Raw genomic sequence first — 7325 nt, 5'->3', positions numbered from 1 at the left:
ATTTCAGCATTTTTCTCCATATAATGGACTGATATGGTGCCCCGATTTTGAACTTCCAAAATGCAGTTTAAATGCGGCTTCAAACGATCCCAAATGCGGTTGTAAATGATCCCAGCCAAGAAAGAAGGGTCTTATGTAGCGTAACGATCGGTTATTTTCATTTTTATAAAATACATTTTAAATACTTTTTAATCTCAAACGCTCATCTTGCCTTTCTCTCCCTGAACTCTGTGTATTTTGGCTCAAGACAGTTAGGTAATGTTGGAAAACTCCAATCATATTTTATCCCTCATCTTTAAAAAATCTTTTCAAAATCATCCTACATCGCTGCAGAAGTACCGACCCAGTCTTTGCAAAGTGAACAAGAAGATCAAACACCCTTAACAAAAAAGGTAAAACAGCCATACAGGACGATTTTGAAGGGAGAACATGAGATGGGAGTTTTTCGACATACCCTAACTGTCATGAACCAGAACAAAAACAGTCCAGGCAGAGCAAGACAAGACGAGCGTTTGACATTACAAAGTATATAAATTGTATTATTTTTATTAAAATAACCAATTGTTACGCTAGATAAGATAGCCGCATTTGTGATCGTTTGGAGCCGCATTTAAACTATATTTTGGAAGTTCAAATTGGGGCACCATATCACTTCATTATATGGAGAAAAATGCAGAAATGTTTTCCTCAAAAAAAGCATAATTTCTTTACGACTGAAGAAAGAAAGACATGAACATGGATGACAAGGGGGTGGATACATTATATGTGAATCTTTGTTTTGGAAGTGGACTTCTCCTTTAATAAAGCTATCAAACACTAAAATCTAAATTAAATAAAAGATAAAGCTTAAAACTACAGAAGTTATTGATTTCCTCTTTTTTAATTTTGTTCTTTGATTAACAGACATCACAGCAGCTGGTTATTAGGATATTTTGGATGCTGTTACTTTAAAGGGGTCATTGGATGCTAAGTTCACTTTTACATGTTGTTTAAACATTAATGTGTGTTGGCAGTGTATGTACAAATCTACCCTATAATGATAAAAATCCATGCAGTGGTTTTTAATTAATCTGTAAAAATAATATTCCCTTTTCCAAATCGAGCTGTTCTCAGATGCCTGTCGTTGTGGCGTCACACCAACAGAGGCCGCTCCCATGATAGTTGATTGACATGAGCATTTTACCTCAGATCAGCTGTAACAGTCCACCCTCTTTGTTTCGATGCCGGAGCAGGGATGTAAGTAGGACAAGAATACCTCCGATTGAGCGATTGAGGTGTTGTGTTGCTGGATGTAATAATGAACGCATGTATTAAATAAATGCAGCCTTGGTGAGAGCAAGATACTTTTTTCCTCCAAAAACATTTAGAAACGTATCAACCCAAAACTTTTGAACAGTAATTCATATTTTATCTGTGAATAGATCTCTGATGATGTCTGCTGCACATAAACACATCTAGATTGCTATTTCACATGCATCACCCAATCATCTTGTCAATATGGCAGAGTGCACAGCGAACTATGGGGTTAGAATCGTTGCATAATTCCAAATAAATACATTATGATCCACAATTAAATGTAAAGCAATTGACAAAAACAAAGCATATTCACAAAATAAATAGAATGAGATCCACAAATAAATCTTAGAGTTCCACAAACATGAATTATATTCACAAGTAAAAAAATTAGAATTGCAAATAAAAAACATACTCACAAATATTTTTTTTATTTTACAAACACAACTTTGCCCGGCATTTATATGTGAATCGCGTACTGTGCATTTGTAGATCGCTGCGCGTATTTGTGGATTGCTTTCTGTGCATTTGTGGATCGCAGCGCATATTTGTGGATTGCTCTCTGTGCATTTGTAAATCGCTGCGCGTATTTGTGGATTTTGAAACATTTCAAGCGTCAAGACGCACACTGATCCACAAATGCATGGACTCCACCCACCTTCTACTTAAGCCAATCAGATACCGGGGCCACGTGGGGCTGACCAATCGTTGCATGTTCTCGCTCCAACCAGTCACGTTTTGCCTTACAATCAGTAACAGCCGTAATTCAGGACAATTAACCAGTCTCTTCAAAATGGACGACTAGGACAGTGGTGCTCATCACAGCATTATTGTAATAATGTCTAAAATAAAACAAGTAATGTTATGTGTAATGTAATCAGTGTTTCATGCATCACTAAGTCGATGTGTGTTTTGACCGTGAGTGTGTTTAGCAAACTGGTATTCTACGGTGACCGGGAGGGGAGGTCTTCGGTTCACTTAGTTTTGTCGTGGCCACGACATATAAACTCGTGAGAACGTGATAATATAACACAGCCACGAGATATTAATTTGTGGGAACGTGATATTACATCGTGGGCAGGAGAACGTTTTGTCGAGGTAACGACATACTTATGCCACGACTTATGTTGAGGGAACGACATATTTTTCTTGTGGACACCAGTTTATTGCATAAACAAACCTGCGTGACCATAGCAACCCGGGATTATCAGAGATGGTGGATTCATTATTATTTTATTTTGAATTAATAAATTATTATATTAATTATTATAGATTATTTCATAATTTCTTTTATTGTTTTATAATATAAATTATTATATTGCACGCAATGTAAACAGCATTCATATTAAGTTTATAATGAATAAACGTTACCTAAAGTAGTCTAAGTAACATAGGCATACAAGAAAACATTTTTACCCATCCCTCAATCGTCTTCAAAATATTTGTATATTATTATTAGGCCATTATTATCACCATCATCTTCATCAACATCATTATTATTAGCCTATTATTATATTTTTATATTTTCCCTTAATTTCGATCTTACATAACGTTCTTATTAATAATAAGAAGAAGAAGAAGAAGAAGAAGAAGAAGAAGAATATACAAATATTAAATTAAATGTTTCATGTTAGTAAAAATGTTTTAAACAACTCTGATAATCCCAGGTTGCTATGGTCACGAAGGTTTGTTTATGCATGAGAAAAATATGCCGTTCCCTCATCATAATAAGACGTGGCCACGAGAAATGGAAGTCGTTCCCTCAACATAGCCTCTCCAGGCCACGACATCGTTACCTCGACAAAACGGTCTCGTGGCCACGACATAATATCACGTTCCCACAAATTAATATCTCGTGGCTGTGTTATATTATCACGTTCTCACGAGTTTATATGTCGTGGCCACGACAAAACTAAGTGAACCGAAGACCTCCCCTCCCGGTCACCGTAGAATACCAGTTTGCTAAACACACTCACGGTCAAAACACGCATCGACTCAGTGATACATGAAACACTGATTACATTACACATAACATTACTTGTTTTATTTTAGATATTATTACAATAATGCTGTGATGAGCACCACTGTCCTAATCGTCCATTTTGAAGAGACTGGTTAATTGTCCTGAATTACGGCTGGTCCCGCACTGATTGTAAGGCAAAACGTGACTGGTTGGAGCGAGAACATGCAACGATTGGTCAGCCCCACGTGGCCGGTATCTGATTGGCTTAAGTAGAAGGTGGGTGGAGTCCATGCATTTGTGGATCAGTGTGCGTCTTGACGCTTGAAATGTTTCAAAATCCACAAATACACGCAGCGATTTACAAATGCACAGAGAGCAATCCACAAATATGCGCTGCGATCCACAAATGCACAGAAAGCAATCCACAAATACGCGCAGCGATCTACAAATGCACAGTACGCGATTCACATATAAATGCCGGGCAAAGTTGTGTTTGTAAAATAAAAAAAATATTTGTGAGTATGTTTTTTATTTGCAATTCTAATTTTTTTACTTGTGAATATAATTTATGTTTGTGGAACTCTAAGATGTATTTGTGGATCTCATTCTATTTATTTTGTGAATATGCTTTGTTTTTGTCAATCGCTTTACATTTATTTGTGGATCATAATGTATTTATTTGGAATTATGCAACGATTCTAACCCCATAGCGAACAGATTGTATTGTTGGTTTCCTTTCCGAAATGACACTTCAAAGTGCAGTTAAGAAGCCCCCTCTCGAGCTGATCTCGGCCCCTTCTAGCCCCCCTCGTAATTCGAACACTAGGTGTAGGCATTATTGCTCTGCTTGCATCCTCTCGAGAAAGACCCCTCCTTTTGAAATGACAACAGCAGAGTGCATACGCCAGAGTCGGTACTCTTTTATATGTAAATATGCTGTTAGAAATAATAAGCTTGAGTAAAATGAAATGGAATCAAGGTTGAACAAATGGAGCGGATGATTTACCACAATATAACATTCAGTTCATTAGGTGTTGTTCTGAATAGCTCAACAAATTAATGTCGGAATCTAAGAGCCGAGATGGAAAAAAACGACTGAAATAAATAAATACAATATATTCTTCTTATTTTTGCATATGCAACAAGAAGACACCCCCACCGCAGAGAAGGAAAGACCCTAGACTTTGAAGTGCTAATAGGTTAGATCATTACCCAGCCGGCGCTGACAGATGACTAGGTTCGCAGATGCATTCGCAACAATATGTTCTCTGTGTTTCAGCAGCATTAACGAGCCCATTCTGATGGTCTTCCAGCCTTTTTTGACTCTTACTTGTTAGTGCACACATATCATTAACAGATTTGTGATGCCTTGTGAGCAAGTATCACACAATTCCCCCATCAATCGCCCTTTTTTCCAGCCCTTCTTTCGGCCATCTGTTTGAGACAACAGTATAAAAGAGTCGCAATAGTTATGACTGACATGCATAAGAGAAGTTGCGACAAAAACAGCATGATAAGAGGGAAAAGGGAGAGCAGAGTGGAGACAAACTCCCTATCAGTTCTGTAATCCAAATACGCAGCCTCACAACAGAGTGCTGTTGCTGTGTCTCGAGTGCCCCCTGCTGGCAACAAGAAATATTTCATCTGCAAACATGATTAGACTGACAAAAAAACATACTACATGTAAACAAACAAACTGAGAAGGAATGCAAAAACTGCTCTCATTCGAGGTCAGTAGTCTCTGCTCTGCTGAGTATCTCACTGTCCCCTGGATTCATTATGGCATATCCCTGGCTTCACCTGTCTTCACATCCGGCCCACCATGTGGAACTGAGGCCGGACAGAGATTTATGTGTGGAAACTATGCACACCCTCCCTACTGAGCTTGCTTTCTTCTCCGTTCTCTTGCTCAAGAAGATGATAAATTCTTGAAGGTGCTCAAAGGCTGTACTGGTGTGGAACCCCCTGTCAGTGTAGGGCATCTTATTTGCACACTTAACAAAGATGGCGTCTTTTTTCAAGCCGAGGTTCATATGTGATCTAAACCAGGAGGAGCCAGCAGTCCAGATCTCCCTAGACACAAATATGATGGAATCCTCCATGCTTAACCCTCATTTCACCAGCAGTAATCTATCACAGCTGCTGTTGCTGCTGCTGCTGGACCTGTAATAAAGTTGTGCTAGTTGTTATGGTGCATGTCTTCATCCATACATGCATGCATTTCTGGCAAATGGCTGGCGAATCAATGCAGAATCTCATGTGAAAGAGCACGGTAAGTCTTCTTGCTCTCTGGCCACGGATGAATGGGGTTGTAGACCAGAGCATTAAATCAAGACAGTAGTAGCATGGCTAAGTGCTGAGTGTGAACACAGGTCAGCGGGCCAAGAGAGCCAGCCTCTGAGAAGTGTTTTATAGAAGCAGCAGGAAGGTTCTTTAGTGAATGATTCATCAAGCGATTGGCATAAAAGAGGGGCTAATATAGACTCTTAACACGCTGCATGGATGGTCAGCCTTCCACGGCAGCTTTAGACCAAACCTGCTGCTTTCGCAATTATGAAAATGGCAGAGTGCAAGCGTAGACAACACCGCGTTAATTACCTCATAGTGGATTTCAGGCTGCTTCATGCACCGCAATCCAGCAAAGCTCCCGCCGCTTCTGAGGACAAAATAAACCACATTTTACCTGAGTTGTGACTGAGCGTTTGCAGTTTGTATTGAATGCTATAAAATAAGAAGCATACTTCAAAAATAATGCCAAGAAACGTCTTTGTGTTAAGCTATTGTCACGAGCTGCATGTAAGACAAACATATAGTTAGTGTGTCCGGGTAGTAATTCACTAATCCACCTTATTTTCCCATGAGAGTGGGTGCAGCCATTTGTAAATTTTTTTGTGTCTGGCTTCCAGTCTCATCCACTTCCAGCTATTTTTAGCTGCACAAAAAGCTTGTTTTACTGCTTGATATTCCAAACTGGTGTGTCTTACCATATTATTTTAATGTATTATCTTTATTATGAACACACTGGTTTGTAGTCCAACACATTACCAGGAAAAAGCTTACTTCCACACTAAAAATAAGGTGGATAGATCCTCAAAGCCGGATCTTTTTAGTAAATCAAGAACACTCAGTGCGAGTTTGATTTCCGAAGGAATGATTTTTCTGAAACGCTTCTTTTTAGCGTATCAAAAACATTCATGCTGTGAGTATAGTTTGATTCCCAAATGAATTTTATGAATCGATTCTTTTGAGTGAATCAAACACATTCAGTGCGAACAGACTATGGTGCGATCAGTATGACCCAGTTCTTTCAAGTAATTCAAAAGCTTACAATATGATTCCAACATGAATGAATGACTCATATAAACTATTAATGAATCAGAAGTATACAGTTTAACCAGTGTAATCTAATTCGCGAATGAATGACTCTTCTAAGCCGTTTCTTTTAGCGAATCAAAAACATGCACTGCAAGCAGTCTGATTACCGAATGAATGACTCTTTTGAACTGGTTCTTTTTAGTGAATCAAAAACTACACACCATGCATTTAGTCTGATTCCCAAAGGAATTATTCTTATGAGCCACTCCTTTTGAGTGAAACAAACAAAAAAAAAAGTACAGTGTGAATAGTTTATTCTGATTCTAACAATAAATAACTCTTACGAACCGACTCTTACTAGTGAATCAAAAACCTTGATCAGTGTAATCAAACTCCCAAATAAATTACACTTATAAACCCAGTTCTTTGAAGTGATTCAAAAACTTACAACATGATTCCTGAATGAGTGACTCTTCTAAGCCGTTTCTGTTCAAAAACATGCACTGCAACCGGTGTAGTCTGATTCCCGAATGAATAATTCTTCTGAACCAGTTATTTTTAGTGAATGAAAAACATACAGGCCATGAGTTTAGACTGATACCCTAATTAATTATTTTTATGAACCGGTTCTTTTGAGTGAATTAAAAACACTAAAGTGCAAACAGTATAGTCTGATTACCAAATGAATGACTCTTAAGAACCGGTTTTGTTTGTGAATCAAAAACCACCCTGGTGAAAAAACCAGCATATGAAT

The sequence above is a fragment of the Labeo rohita genome, chromosome 19 (assembly GCF_022985175.1).
Source record: "Labeo rohita strain BAU-BD-2019 chromosome 19, IGBB_LRoh.1.0, whole genome shotgun sequence".
NCBI classification, from domain to species: Eukaryota; Metazoa; Chordata; class Actinopteri; order Cypriniformes; family Cyprinidae; genus Labeo; species Labeo rohita.
Note: the sequence above shows the minus strand (reverse complement) of the source record.